We start from the raw sequence: 16,241 nt of genomic DNA on the forward strand, positions 1-16,241 counted from the left end.
TGTTTCTCTTGGAGTTTTCTTGGCAGGGGCAGGTTGCAAGAATTGGTAGCTGCACGGGTAATGGAATTATAATCCAAAAATTGTCGGCTGGAATTGCCAGGTAACCACATGCACAGATAGCAGGGCTGTTTCCATGTGCAGACGCAGCAAATTTCAGCTCCTCCTTGCTCGGGTGGGCCGTGCACGGGCTGCAGCTGGTGGGGACAAACCCCAGGCTATGTGCCCAGAAAAGAGCAAATAATGTGGGGGAATGAGGAATACTGGGGTGGCAACTAGAGGGGTTTCTGGGAATGTCATACAAAAAGCATCCAGCCTCCTGATGCTGAATTGCTGCATGGTTTTGCACACTTGAAAGTTGGCCAGAGAGAAGGACAGGAGTCTGTGGTGTCAGAAATGGTGCCCCTGTGCTGAGATATATAATTACCTGTACCGTGTAAGAATTTTATTTTATTTTTTTTTGATATTGAAGTTTTAGGACAGATTTCCAGGTACTGCCAAATGAATATTGCTGCTCTGCCTCTAGGGTGGTGTTAGCAGAGGCTAATGGATGGACTACAACCTTTAAATTAGATACAGGTGAAAGAGCAGGTTTGATAAATGTCACTGGTGAGGTGGAAGGTAGAGATGCAAAGCAAAAAACTCATGTGTTGAGTATGCTGCTGTGCCTCTGCCCAAACAAGCAGAGCACAAGTAGTGACCTATTTGAGTAGATAAAAAATAAAAAAATATAAATAAGTCCTGTGATTCTGTGATAACTTCAGTGGCTGGTACTGCAATACGGGTGAAAGGAAAAGCCCCCGTATTTTTAGCAGAGATGACTGTACCATGAACCCATCTCAGTGAGGGTTGGCACAATGCTTTCTCCTTCACATGGACACTGGGCTGTGCACTTTGCAGCTCACAAAGGGAAGAGTGGTTTCAGACTTCCAAGAATTGTAACCCCGTGGGCCTGGCAGAGATGTAATGCCCGTGTCAGGAGGGCTGACAGCGCCAAGACAGTTACATCCAAAAGCTGCTCCACCGAGACAAAGTCCTAGCAAGGAGACAGCCCAGGACTGATGGCAGTTTCTGACCAGGGCTCATGTCCTGATTTTCCAAGCAGAAAGGCAGCCTCCCCAGATGTGGGAACTATTTAGGTCTAGGTCTTATTTCCAGAAGTTTTGAAGGCACCCAGCTGCCTGCAATTAGGTCACTCAAGGTGGTTTTCGTGAGAGTGTAGCTGGTATTTTAGATAGGGACAAAACCAAATAGAGAATGCATAGGTATATCTGGGAAAAGTAAACGTAGAGCTTATTTTTTTGTACTGGAAAATCTCATGCACTAACTATCGATTATTCTTTGAGTGAGCTGACAAACACAATGTTATTTATGGGACATGAAATCTGTATTTATTAGCTGTTTAATCCTAGCAAAAAATGAAAAGTAATAACAGCCCATAAGTTCCCATCAATGGAGTTAGCACATGGATCAGCTTTATTCTTTCCTCTTTTCCCCATCCTCCCTGTTATTTATCATGTTGTTTATCAAAGCTAGGAGGCTGAAAGTGGAGCTGCAGAGGCTGGACAGAAAGAAATGATACAACAGGCCACAACAGAAGAAACAGCCAGAAGAAAGACAGGAAAGCTCTTGCTTGCAGAGCTTATAATACCTCCAGCTTGCATGTTGGGCATCTCTTAAAACTAAAAACCATGGTTGACCTGAGAGCCACAAAACACATTTCCAAGTTGCAATCACTTTTGCATATGCGTGCCTTTGTAGGATTATTTTGGAGCATGGTGTTTCGGCAATCCTGGTTTCTTTCTCCCAGTTTCTTCTTTTTTTTTCTGCAGGAGTCTGGGTCAATACATTGGTCCTCCTGCCTTTGTGGAGTGGATGGTCCTCAGGACCATGTGGCAGGCTGTGATGGCTGCTGAGATTTCCCATCCCACTTCTTGGGTGGGACCTGTAAGAAATTGTGCCTGAGCTTGGAGACCCCTTGATCTTCAGCGCTTGCCCATGGTACCTTTGCAGTGGTCTTCTGGTAGTGTCAATGCTCCTGTTACAATGGCATTGCCCCCATGTGCCAGGGAAAAGCACTAATTCATATTTTTCCTTCCCCAAGAGTCTGGAAGAGGGGACAGATAGAGCTGTTCCTGTCCCATAGCTCCCTGGTGTGCTACCAGCCTCCTCGTTACAGATGTGAACAGGCCACCACAGAGGTTTGTTGCAAGTACTGATACTTCCCCTGTCAGATCACTTCTGCAAATCCCTCTGAGGTCATTTCTAAATTATTATTATTATTATTTTTACAACTGCATAGATAAAGACTGAGGAAGTAGCATTAAGGGACATAATTTCTCCATCTGCAGCAGGAGAGGTGGTATACCTATGATGGCCTGCAGATAGGAGAGAGAGACAAGAGTTGTAAAGAGAGGTGATTTATATATGTGTACACACACACATATATATATAAAATCAAATAGTTGAAAAAAAAACCTTCTGAACTTTGTGAACACAAACCTTTCCTTGTAATCTATGTGTGATTATCTGCTTTGTCATCTAAATGTGCAAACACCAGAACTCTTTTAAATTTAATCAAAATAATCCTAAGCCTTATCTAAGATGACTGTGTTTGAGAACAGTGAAAATGTTAATGCTAACAACATATTTTTTTGTTCTGTAAATTCCTATCCTTAATTTAATATAATACAATGCTGTTTTAAAGGGATATTAATATTCTTTTCAAAGTGTTTGGAACTTTTACATAATTTAAAAAATATTTGCAGCTGTTTTGAATGTATCTGCAAGTACTGATAGACAAAAGGCATGGATATCCATAAGAACGTTGTCATAATACATTCCATATTAACGTAAGCAAAAAAGAATGTTTGCTCAGGAATACCAAAAAAGGTGATTGGAAGACCCACTTCTATGGCCTTAACATCTTCCTGCTAAACAAGTTACACTCCTTATTTTTTTGCTGCATTCTTACTTAATTGGTTACTTGCATCTGCCTTTTAGAATTAGCAGCTTTTTTGCATTTGGATCATCCATAGAGCTGAGCTCGGGCCATTTGTTTTAGATTTCCAGAAATGATTTATTTGTACTGTAATGGGATGGAATCATACAGTGTTTCCCATTTGTTTTCAGACTTAGTTCAGACTATAGTTTAAGCTCTCATAGTATATCTGGGAGTGCTGATTCCACTCTCATGTCCAAGGCCCACAAATCTTTTCTTTCACGCTGTTTGCACCTTTCTCTCACTGCATAAAAATCAAGGTCCCAAGGTCAGTATTACATTAGGGAAAAAAGAGGAGAGATTATCACAGAGGCTGAAAAATTCTGCTCCTGGCTAAATCACTAAAGGATAGTGTGTGTGTGTGTAAGTAAAGCTGTAAAGAGCAGGGCAAAATGCTTCTCTCAAGTAAATTCCCTTTCCCTCCCCTGCCTTATATTATAAGTCCTGAAGGAGGCTGGGATCTTACTTAGGCTGGGTGTTGTACATACGTACAGCTGGAGACCCTCTCTGGAGGGGGATAGCCGATAAAGTTACTGGATTCTCCTACTCTCTAGTCATTAGGATACTGTTTTGAGGTAAGAAATATCATTTTTTTCCCTATGATAACTGGCAATTGTAGAAACCTAGAAAAATAGGGAGGATGAGACCTCATGGGGTTGTCTTGTCAACCCCTCTTCCCTCAAGAGGACTGGCTATAAAAGACTTCTGTTCCTTTTCATCTTCTTTTCTTCTAGTCTTTATGTTTAAACAACAACAACAACAAAAAAATCAAGAATGCTGGAAAGAAAAAAGGGAAGCAACAATTTTTTTAATGACATAGTGAAAGTTGCTTATGACTCTGTTCAAGGGCACTTCTGGGTCCATGGTGCTTTATGGAAATTTTGATCAGTTGTTGCACTGATCTGGGCTTATAATGAATGGACTGTCCCTCTTGCCGTGATAATAGAACATGAGAGTATAAAAACTTTGAAGTGCAGGAGGCAGCTGAAAAGAAAACAATAAACTATGTATATGAGACTAGCTTGTTGCTTGGTGATTAAGAGATGAGGACCCCGCAGGTCAGCTCCCTATAGGTACAAACAGATGTTTGCACTGTTTCACAGCTGCTAAATATGATATAAATCCAAAGAATTTCTCATGTTTTTATAAAGTAAAAAAAATACCCAGACAGCAAATTTTTGGTCATTCAGATACTCTTACCAAATGACATCTGGTTTCTGTACTGCTTATTTAAGCAATCCTTAAAAAAATGTTTGCCAAGGGGAATAACTCAAACCTTTTAGTTCTTCACCATATATAACTGTACAGTTTAGATTACAATGTAGCATGCAGAGTTTATTATAAGCAATGCAGTTCTTCATTTCTTAGCTAGCGAGTATTACTTTAAAGAAAATAGGATAAATATTATGTAATTAGTTCAGGGAAATTCATGTATAGTTACATTTCAGAGTACCCTAGTTTCAGATCCAAACGATGACAAAGAAAATGAATTGTTTCCATATGTTAGGAGATAGCCTGACAGTTATGAGCAGAGAGTTAAGGCATAAAAATGCAATGGGGCTCCCATTAAATAGAAAGAAACAAAAGCCGTAAGCGGAGAATTGCTAGCTGTGATGTGAAGGTGCTCTGAAGGTACCGTATCTGCCATCAGGACCAAAAAAAAGAAGGAGAAATGGATGGTTTGTCGAGCAGGAGATCAACAGGGAAACATTTGCTTTGAGCCTTATGCTTTGATTTTGCTGATGTCTAATGAGACACGAATTTTGACTGAATCTGTCACTACTCCATGTCTGTTGGGGCATTCATGAGGTCTTTCTGGATTCTCTGAGGTCTAAGAAAGGGTTGTGTCTATGCTGATCCCATTCCTTCAAGGCATGCATTAATAAGCCTGACACTCCTACCTAGTCACCTACTACCACAAAGTATATGGGAACTTGGTACCCTCAAGACCTCTATCCCTCTGCCAAAATTGGTTGAAACTGGCTAATGGGCTCAAAAATTATTTTCTTTGGGACTGAGAGGGGACAGACAGACTCACTCTTAGGGAACATAATTGCCTACATCTCATGTCTGTTGGAAGCCAACCTAAAAATCTCAGTAAGCTTATCATATAAATTATATATGCATGTATTTTACAGAGGAAGATTTATTGCCTTCAATATCTAGGCATTTTATGCTTTTGAAGTAATGCACACTTTGATCCAACAAATACTTACGCTTTCAAGTTACTCAGTGTACTGAGGGTTCAATACTACTGCTTTCTCCAAGTAAAGTTAAGTCCCAAAGAACTGACAGAACACAGGTAGCATATGACCTGTGTGCTTCCTCTATGGCCTCTTCAGTCTTTGGGACTTTACTAATTCAAAGGATTAAAGCTATAAAGGGCATAGTGCCTGTTAGGACCTTGGAGTGCTGGTCAATGACCTATTCAATGGCCTCAGCTGGCGTGACTCAGTGACTTCCACCCTTTTTGAATTGGTGGATACACAACTTTTTCCAGTTATTTTGAATCTAACGAGCATGCTTTTCTTCATTTCTTTTCACAGGCCTGCCTGTTAGTCTGCAGATGAAAATGCACACGTCCACAGTGACTATAATATTAAATTTCTCTGTATCTGTAGTCTTTCCTGAGGTGCCTGGTAATCAACAGCTTCCCTCTGTCTCTTTGTCGAGTGATTCCAGTGCAACAATGATCGTGAACCATCCATTTTGTATATATCTCAATGACTGGCTGGGCTTATTTTCACATGAATGCACATGTCCCATAGTACTGCTTGGTAGCTCAAAGGAAAACAGGGTCAAATGTTCTGCAGTAATGACACTAGTGCATTTTTGTCTCTATTTTTTTAGCTCTTCTTGATTTGGTCTATCACCACCATTGTGAGATACACTGGAATAATTGCCCATCTGACGACAGGAAAACATGCAAGCCCTTGGAAGTGGAACTTGCTTTATACATATGAGAATGGAGCAAGCAGTGAGTTTATTCTCCTTCGTAAGCCCTGCAAGAGAACATGCTGTATTACAAACCTTGTTGGGACGGGGGCTATTTGTTCTGCTCTGTGTTTGAACGACACAGTGGGATCCTGCTCAGGGGCAGAAATGCCAAATGTTGCGACAGTGTTTTGTTTTTGAGTGCATTGCTGCAGCTCTAATTAGTGATGATAACAACTAGTGTGATAACAACCACAAGAAATATTAATGGTGTGTCTCTGGTTTAATTATGATGGTTCTCATGCATGTGGTGGCTTTACCATTCCCTTTTCTGAAGCTGCTGCAGCTTGCTTTCATTTTACTGCCAGTCTTATCAAACAACATACTGCCCAAACCGGTGCATTTGAAGGTTATTTTCCTGTCAAAGAAACAAAAAAAAAAAAAGCACCCAGTGGTTAATTTATATTATTCCTCTCTGCTCTTTCTCTAGCCAAAACACAGATCTGCTCCTCCTGCCACAGTCCCACAACTTCCTGTTTAGTAGGAAACTTGATTAACTTGTTGGCTCCGCCGGTCTTGAAGGCCTTGCTTTTATTAGGAAGAAAATTGTTTGTTCTGCTTTCACATGATTTCACTGGAAAGAATCGTTTGTAGTCAGGTGTTTCAGACACAGCTTTTAACTTGAGGTAGCTAAGAGCAAACTACCAGGAGGGCAGCTCCAGGTGAAGACACTGTGCTTCGACATTTCCATAGGTCTTACCAAGCTGAGATAAACTCGGTTTGCAACTCAGTGTGGTCACTTGAGGGACACTAGGCATGCCCTGGTTTCTAAAAAAGTGTAAACATGTTGCAGAAAGTGAGCACTGAGGGTTTTCTTCTTTAGTCTGATTTAAATAATCAGGCTAATTCTTGCAGGTGGGGAGAAATGAATCTCACATTTGTGTCCTGGCCTCTGTTGACCCTGTGGAGCTCCAGCCGAGGGCCTGGAGGGGTTTGACCATTTTGTTTTCACTCTTAGTTTTCTTTTCTGCCTGGTGTGTAGCGATGTGCTCTGGCAAGGGGCCGGGGTACTGACAGCGTTTGGCACAGAGGAGGAAACCGATAGCTTTATGCTTCTTGTGAGCAGGGCTGGTCCCCCAGGCTTCAAACCAGAGACCCTCATTTGATGGAGCAATTATTTCTGGGTTTGGTAGGTCTTGAGAATGTTTTACCTTAAAATCACGTTGTCATCATATGAGGAAAAGTAGTTTCTTAAAGAGTTGCTGGAAGGTTCCAGTTAATTTTTTTTTCTTCTGATGTTGGAGTATGCTAGATTTCTGTTACTAAACAAACAAACAAACAAAAAGTGGGAAAGTGGGCTTTTCTGGTGAGACTTACAGCCCGGTATAATAACAGACCCCATAAGAACATCATACATTATTAAAATATTATTCTCCCTGTAAGAAAAGCAACGTATTTGTGATGGGGCAAAGTGCTACCATGCAGTCAGTTGTGTGGTCTTTGTAACTCCTGAACTTCCCTAGGTAATTACCGTTTCTTTATACGTTACAGGAAGGTGTAAAGCTTTTCAAATAAAATCATATGGAGTTATTATTTTAGCAGAAAGCTTTAAGAGTCATAAGCTGATTTTTGCAAGTATTTCTGGTCCCTGAATAAGTCACATCTAAGTAAATAAATGTCGCTGGGAGTGAGGAATACCCTGACCAGGATTCTCTTTGGATTTCTCTGGGTAAACTGTCCTATAGATCTGCCCAAAATGAAGTCATGACAGGCATTAATTTCAATGTCTGCCTTTTCTTAATTGTCATCACAGCAATTTGGAAAGGTGGAGAGGGAAACATCTGAGGGTCTTTCTTTGTGTATCAATCCAAATAAGCGTGAACATCACCAGTGCTTGTCAAGATGTCTGCTCTCACCAATCCTCCATAGTCAGGCTACCGTATGGTGTAAACATCTAACGTGATGGAATATGTCTGCTGGTTGCAGACTGAGTTTGACATTTTTGCTTAATTCACCATAGCCGTGCGAGGGGAGCACACACTTCAGACGAATTCCACTGTTGTTGTTATTGCTTTGCACTGTTGCAGAGACAACACTTCTAATTAAAGACTATCTCCACATTTGGCTTGGCAGCCAAAATAAACTTTCAGGGATTGCATGCCGGATAGCTTTTATCTCCACTCGTGGTGGTGGGCTGGCTTTGCAGCAAGTACAATTACAAACGCACATGGAGACCTGAGGACATAAACATTTTAGTGGGGTGGTGTTCAGTTACTGGCTCTCGGCATTGCTTTGGAAAGCACCATCTAGCGAAGTTTCTTGTACACATTGCTCTCCAACAGTACTGGAAGGGAAAAGGCAAGGGAAGGTGGAGAGCATGAGGAAAGGAGGATGTTTGTGGAGGTGTGGTGATAGATAGACCCCTATAGATCTTGGGGGTTTTGTGTCCCAAAACAATACACCAGCTTGCTTGAAGGCATCTTGTCTACCTTGGCCAAAATGCTGAAAATCTCCTGTGCGTGACAGAAGCATGGAGGATGCCCACAAATAGCTAACCATGCTGCAAGCTGCCTGTCTTCATCCTAAAGTGGCTTCCGTACCATGACATGCAGGTAATGGTTGCACTGGGGATATGTTTTTGGGAGTGCCTCAAAGGACCTATAAAAGTGGCACTGAAATCAAGTGCTAGAGCTCAACCTCTACACCTGTCTTGATTTTTTTTTGCTAACTCATTGAGTTAGACAACAAGGGAAACAAGCTTTTGTCAAGTGTAAAAACCTTGTGTAGCAGGAGAGCAAAATGTAGTTTCAGATGATGAGAACGAAGGGCTACATGGTTCCTGGGCCTCCTGGCTCCCTGTTAGACGAAACAAAACCCCTGAGCAACACAGCATAGCTTGGAATGTGCTCCTAATGCTGCTTTATGTGGGGGCTTCGTTATTTCTCCGTCACCAGAACCGATTGCAATGACACCTCTGGAGCTGGGCAGACCTCACCCCGTGCCGAATTCCTTTCCGCTGAGGCGTGCCAGCAGCCTGCTCCGTGCTCCAGATGTTGCTGCTCTCTGAGAAACAAGAGCTTAACAAACCAGGCTCACCCTTCCTCCTGGGGTGAACCCAAAGACAGTCAGATATGGAAAATCGCTGCTCAGTACCATGAACAATGTACTCGGCCGAAGAGCGGTGCCAGCACTTTGTCTTAATAGAACAGAAAGCCGAGATGCGTAGTACAAAAATCCGAGCTGGCAGCAGGCAGCAACTTTAACATACATTGAAAACCATCCATGAAAGAGCACACTTAAACCAAAAGAAAAAGCCTGGAGGTATATTTAGACAAACTGAAAAAGAGCAAGAATAGGAAAAAAACCTTTCTGTGTGGCTTTAATAGGTTACATTTTTCCCAGTCTGTATTTCACTTGGGTTTGTTTTATTGGTTTATGTTTATCATGAGCACATGCACCACAAAAACACACACATGCATAGGATTGCAAAAAAAATCACTGTTTTTGTATATGTGGGACCCTGTTTGGCTCAGAGTCCCATGATGCTGGGTGCTGTGCAGGTATTAATCCAGCCTCCGGAGGTATTTGGGGTCTGCACCCATGAGGAAGGGTCTGTGGAGGCAGGAGTGTTTCCCTCTTTCTGTATTTGAGATAAAAAACTCCACTTTGATGGCTGTCACCAGTGCCAGGAGTGTTGGAGCTCTGCTCCTACAAGGTTTTGGCCATCACTAGGGGTTCGGGTAGGGGTGGATGTTGGACAGACCGTGAATATTTATGTGCACAACCTTGCGTGCTCAGAGCGTTGTTGCCTCTGCTGAGCCGAGCAGCTCTACTTCAGGCTCTTTGTCTTCTTCTCTGTTTTGTTTTTCCGGCCTCCTCCTCCCACCCATCACAAATCAGGAGACTTTCTTCCTTACGAGAGCCTGACAAGTCAGGAAACACAGTGTCCCCGCTTCGCTGGGGTAGGGTGACTCGGGGCTGATGTGGTAACTTACCGAAATTCACAGACAGCGTGCGTCAAAGCCAAGGAGAGCAAGCAGGACCTCATGTCCCACTATTGCACCACCACCACCACCCCGACACGCAGAGCCCTCTCTCCGTGGGGCTGGGCAGAGCACACTTCAGGTCCCAGCAGAGCTTGGGTACCAAAATACTGCTCTCGGCAGGGCTGGCAAGTGCTCCTGGCACCCCTTGTTGATGGGAAATCGTCTGATGGTGAAATAAACAGGCTTCTCGTCACTGGGAGGGGGACCAAGTTGAGAGGGGAGCACAGAGGATGTCGGTCCGGGCCCAGGCATTGTGTCCCTGAGTGTGGTACCCCGCAGACTTATTCTCCACCAAGAGTCTCATCAGCTACCAGGGCTCGTTTTTCAGAGAGCTGCTGCTCAGTGGAAGGCATTGGAATCTGGCCCAAAATAACCTTCCTCCCTCAAATTTCCTCCTCCCTGAAGCTGCAGGAGCTTTTCTGCACCCCCATTCTTCCTGGTCAAGCCCAAGCCCCTGGAGACCAGTGCTGTGTGCGTCCCGAGCTCAGCACCAGCCCATAAATCTCTCTGCTGGGTCCAGGCAGTGAAATGCGAACAAAGGAAACCACCATGCAGTGGGGCGGGAGGGGAGAATCGCTCTGGCACCCTCCTTGCTCGGAAAGAAGTGAGAAAACATGGCTTTGTGTGGCTGTTGTTGTAGTTGTTGTTTTATGGTTTCTACAGATGCTTCCAATAAAAGAATTGTGAAACTATTCCCATCGGTGGCCTGTCCTCTACCCACAATGGTGATGGAGAAGACTGTTGGATTTCCATCAGGAGAACAATTTGAGTGTGGACTCTACTGCCACAAATTTAAGAAAGCTCTCCAGTTGCTGCTTGCCAAAGAAACAGGTGATTTTTTTTTCTTTTTTTTTTTTTTTTTGAGATATTGACCAGTAAACATGGGAATCAACTTCATCTGAAATGCTTGTGTCTTAATATTTGTGTGACTTTCCTTCCTGCTCTATGACTTGTTGATTATTTTTGAGTGCTCTAGGGCTTAAAGCATAGTCTATGACTGTACTAGTATTTGTAACCTGCTGATGTGCTCCAAGAAAATGGGTGAGACCCATTTTGGTGGCAGGTCTGTCATAGGGAAGGTGTTGAACGTGGATGTTGAGGTGCCGTACTGTTGATCAAACCATTCTTAGGGATGAATCAACAGTGCTGTGACTTAAAGACGGATGTATGTCCAGGGTGAAGACCACATTATCATTTAAGAAAACACTTTTCAAGTGAACCAGAAAAGCAGTGAGCAAATGCTGGGTGATGTGTTCAATCCATCCTGGAAGCATAATGCCATTCCTGGACATGGTTCTTGGTCATGTAAAGCCAACACTTGGGCATGCAATTGCATTTCTGAGAAAGAAGACATTTTTTCCATTATCTTCCGATCCAAATGTACTCATTTGACAAGTGAAATTAAGTTTTATTTTTCTGTTCCTGCTCCCATGCTTGTGTTTGAGGCTTCCAGCCCTCAGCTACATTTTTGCAGGCATCTTTAATGAGGTTGTGGAGATGTCACTGGTATGGCCATGGCTTGGGTGGCATGGAGCTCTGGAAGAACGTGAGCAGAAAGGGCTGTTTCTGCAAAGAAGGGAAAACAGCCTGGACATAGGACAGCTGTGGTTCTGGGGCTGGAAGGCTGCATGCAGAGCCAGAGGCAAGGCCTGACCTCTGCGTGCTGAGATGAAAGCAAATGTTGGTGTTTTGTGTTTGTCCCCATCTATGAGCATGTGTATAGTCTCATGCCATGGCTCAGCTGACATGTGACATCTTGCTCTGCTGTTTGAAGGTCTGAGTCTTCAAATATTAAAAAAGAAGATAAATGAATAAAAGAAAACAAAAACAAGCAAACAAACAAGAAACCCAAACCAACCAAGCAACCAACCAACAAACAAACAAAAAAGACAAAAACAGAAAGAAAAAAACACAAACCAAACCAAAAAAAAAAAAAAGAAGAAGAAGAAGGAAAGAAAAGAAGGAAGGAGAAACCACAGTGATCACAGCAGGAGCTGCTCACGCTGGAGTGGACAGGCATGACAAGGGCACATTCAGCAACTGGCTGATCTTTACATCACAGGGCAGAAATATGAAAAATAAGAAATATGTAGCAGGGCTGGATAAAAAGAAAAATGTAATAAGAGTAGGACAAAGAATGCCACATGCTCCAACCGCATCTGAACTTGGCAGCAGCAGCCCAGGGAAGCCCATGTAAATCCTAGGAGCATGTTAAAGGCGTTTTCACCCCGCAAAGACTGACACGCATGAAAAATATCTTTTCAACAATGTCAATCAAGAGCCTGGAGAAATAGTTTACTAATATACTGCCTAGCAGGCCAACATGGCTGATTGGAGCGACGTTCACATCTTGAAATGGGAACTAATTTGAAATAGGTTTGCAGGGGGATAAAGAAGTGCAAAGAAGTAAAGGCTGTGTGAACAACCGTGCTTGTCGATGCTGAATTTAAACAGTTAGCAAAGCGAGAGATTTCCTCAAGGAGCACAAGGAAAACATGACAGCTGGGGGAAAACAAAAGAATATGAAGCACAGACAATACATGCAAAGACAGACCAGGGGATGCTGTGGAGAAAGACATAATGGAAAATGCGTGGGATATTGCCTAAGTCACATGCAAAGAAAATTATTATCCTCCAGAGCTGTGCCCAGGCAGAGCAAGCCTTCCTCCCAGCAAGGTTTGTTAGCTGAGCCCTCACTTCTGGAGGCTCCTCCAGAGGATGGCCATCCTTTGGGTGTCTCCTTGGCCGGTCCTTTGTGTACTGTAGACATGCCAAGATCTGCAAAGGCTTAGGCTACACCGGTATTTTTCCCTTAAAAAAATATACTACCTAATTTATTGAATTAAGGGGTACATATCATTTTGCATTAAAGCGGATGTAATGAAATGTCATGTTAATTTATTCATATTTAATTTGGCCATTGCAGCAGGAAATACAACAGCTTCCTAAAAAAAAGGTATTGTAAGAGACTGATGGACAAGACAATGGATTTTAACATTTTTTCTCTTGTATGTCTTGGTCAGCTTCTGCAGGTTGGAAATCAATGGCTTAGAAATAGTTTATGGAGCCAGTTCCTCAAAGGTCTATGGAGCAAAGCTTGATAAGGGCCCACGTGGGGTAAGCCCGGGAAGAGTGGGAACTATCTGAAGATGGGGGACAGAAATACGGAGGAAGCCTTGTTCTTTCTTTATGCTCGCTTTTTGGTTATATTGGAGCTGTGAAAAAACAAGGAAAGTTATAACTTGCCTGTTCCTGCTGCCTAACCTGGGGAATGAACAAGCCAGAAGGAACCTTGTTGGTTCCAGAGATGCATCGGCTGTGCCAGTGAGGGTTTGCTACATCTTGGGGAAGGACATGCCTCTGACATCAAGGGTCAGGCATCCAGGGTCAGGGGGAAAGCCTCTTACCCTGCTGCATCCTCCTCCATCAACCTCAGCAGATGGTGGATTGAACCCAAGCAGAAGGAGGTGGCAAGCCCACGAGGACTTGCAAGTCCAACCCAACCCATAAGCACCACACCCTTTGCAATATTCTCCATTCTTGCTCCTGGAAAAATAGAGGTAGGAAACAAAGCTGAGCCTGCTGGAGAACAAAATATAGTGATGCCAACACCTGCCCCTTGCTCATGCATGATGCCTGTGGGCCAGGCAAAACTGGGGACCAGTTGTCAAAGAAAGGGAGGTGCAGGCCTGAGGCTATTGTGGCTGAGTCTTCCACTGGCTTTGGGGAAGGTCCTGCACCTCTCTGCACCTTTTATTTCTCTCCTACCCTGTCTCTTGCCTGGTTAATTGTCACTGCTTTGGAGGAAGAACCGTGCTGTGCACCATCCCAGCGCCCACCATGAGGTCTACTGGGACAGCTGCTCTCCTAACCACCCACCAAATGGCTGAATTCCCCAGCAAGGACAACGACTTATTTATGCTCGTCCCTCTTAAAGTACATATATTTTAGTCCTGGAAGATTTACTGGCAATAAAGTTTTCTTCTGAGATTCCTAAATCACGAGGTACTTAGGCTCTGCAGACCATGATGCCCATGGACAATATTTGCACTGCAGCTTGACACATCTTTCTGCTTTGCAATAACAGAAAAACATGAGGCAGGACCTGCTAGGCTGCGAGGTCTTTAAATCACCTGCTTTTTTTATTTTTCTTGGTTTTTTTTTGAGAGGGGCAGGTGCAGCTCAGATTATCTGCTAACTATTTTATTACTTAACAACATGGGCTTTAATGCAGTTAGAGATGCCTTTATTCATTCTTACACTCCTGAGTATTTTTGTGTAAACATTTTTCATCTGTGGCAAGCCAGTTTGTTTGTTGTGTTTTGTCATGTCAGAGCAGACTGTGATTAGACACTGAGATGAGACTACTAAATATTTTCAGATGTTTTCTATTTCCTCAGCGAAGAGCTGGATTTGAACCAAAGCTCTGAGGTGAAAGGGTGATGTGTAATATATTGAGACATCTGAAATAAAATAATGTAATGTTTTTAATATTTAAGAAGAAAAAGGCAGCAGTAAAACATTGTGGAAGGAGGAAAACATGGATACCTATATATTTTAATTTTAAATGCATGCAGATGTTGAATTTTAATCAGAGCATGTCAGAATCTGACCGTAACAAAGGCAAAAATGTGAGATCTGTTTTCTTGAATTGCTTCCATATTTTGTGCTCCAGATTTTTATTACATATAGCACTGCATCATCATATATTTATGTAAAGTGCCAGCATCCATTGACTTGGTGTATGCCTGATGGTTAGCATATAAAACACTTTACAGTGAGAAGTATATTCTGTCTCTCGCTATGTGCAGTATATATTATATTATACACGCCTGTGCCTTCTTGCACAGTGGCAGAGCTCGTTTTCACCGCTCGGTAGGTCTGGTGTTTCTTTTGGACCCTTCCACCTCTGTGCTCAGCTCCAGAGCACTTTGCTGGTGACATCCTTGGCCTGGGCTTCTGCCCACGAGCAACAGGTCTGGGGGCAGGCACAAGGGGCTTGCATGTAAAGGGGGGACAAATGCTGGTCTTTGATACCTGGCAGAGGAGGAAGACACAAGACCCACATGTCACTTTGACCCTGCTGGTGCCGTGCTTGCAGCAGAGCATCATCTGAGCGTGGTGCTGCCACCCGTCCCTCCCTGGTGGGAGCCACAGCGTGGCCAAAGGTGGGCACGGAGCGGGGCTGGAAGCCCCCTTCCCCTGCTCTGCCCCTGCCCATGCCATGGTTGGTGGGGGACGGGGGTGCACACAGCTGCCTCAGACCGGCTCTGAGCATCGCCCTGTGCTGCAGCAGGGCATGGCCACAGTGTGGGGATGGGAATGGCAGCAGCAGAGCTATCCTGGGAACCCCTGCCCTCAAGGGGTCAGCCCCTTGTACCCCTCCAGGAGGGTGGGTACCACCAGGACAGCTTGTCCCAGCCTGGTGCTGTTGTCCAAATCCTCTCCGCTGCTCACACTGCCATGCGGCGCTCTGGGGGGGGTCTGCATCAGGGCTGCTTCCTTTTTTGGTTTCTTTTCTGGATTGCTTTTCTTCAATGAATAGATTTTTTTTTTTTTTAAAGCCCTTCTCACGCCTTCAGCTCCTGGAGTGAAACACGTGACTGCTCTTTGCTGATGTTTTTCCTAAAACAGTGATGTTTGTGGAGCACTGCAGCCCTTGCTGGTCCCAGCTGCCAGCGGCTCTGTCCGGGGAGCTGCCAGGGCTGAGGTCCAGCGGCATGGCCCGAGCTGGGAGAGGGGAAGGCGACCCCATGCCGTGCTCCTGCCCCAGGATTTATACACTCAGGGCAGTGCAGAGGCCTGCCTGGGGATAACTGGGAATCAGAATAAATGGATCTGCCTTTATCCTAACTCACCTAACTCACTTAGCTGACCCACTGCGAACGCTCTCCTAGGGTTGTGCATCCTTCAGTCCGTGGATATTCCCATTGGGTTGGAAACTCCCTTAGTTCAGCTGCATTTGCTCATGCTCCCTATCCCCTGAACATCTGCTGGAGGCAGCATGCTTAATGGGAGACGTCTTCAAAATGCTATTTCAGGTTTTCCATTACAGGCGAGGTGGGATGCCCCTCTGAAATCTTCGCCCCGCGCAGTGTTCCCATGGAAGAGTTATTTCCATCAAAGGTCCCACCCATACTGATGTAGCTGTGGGGAAATAGCAGATATAATTTACAGGTTGGATGCTTCTCCTCCTGCATCCCCCTCCATCTCCTAATGTGTCCTTTTTGTTCCTGGGATTTCCTGCCCTGTTACAGCATCGT

The 16,241-nt window shown here is 44.0% G+C and overlaps 1 long non-coding RNA gene across 1 annotated transcript; it reads left to right on the forward strand.

Annotated features, from left to right (window-relative positions):
- Positions 1 to 2,749: 2,749 nt before the first annotated feature.
- Positions 2,750 to 15,980, forward strand: LOC308196033. Its single transcript, XR_013952034.1, has 3 exons — positions 2,750 to 5,975; positions 10,642 to 10,809; positions 13,002 to 15,980. It is a non-coding gene; the product is annotated as an uncharacterized lncRNA (long non-coding RNA).
- The last annotated feature ends 261 nt before the right edge of the window (positions 15,981 to 16,241 follow it).

This window comes from Anser brachyrhynchus, assembly GCF_964034855.1.
Source record: "Anser brachyrhynchus genome assembly, chromosome: 5".
Classification (NCBI taxonomy): domain Eukaryota; kingdom Metazoa; phylum Chordata; class Aves; order Anseriformes; family Anatidae; genus Anser; species Anser brachyrhynchus.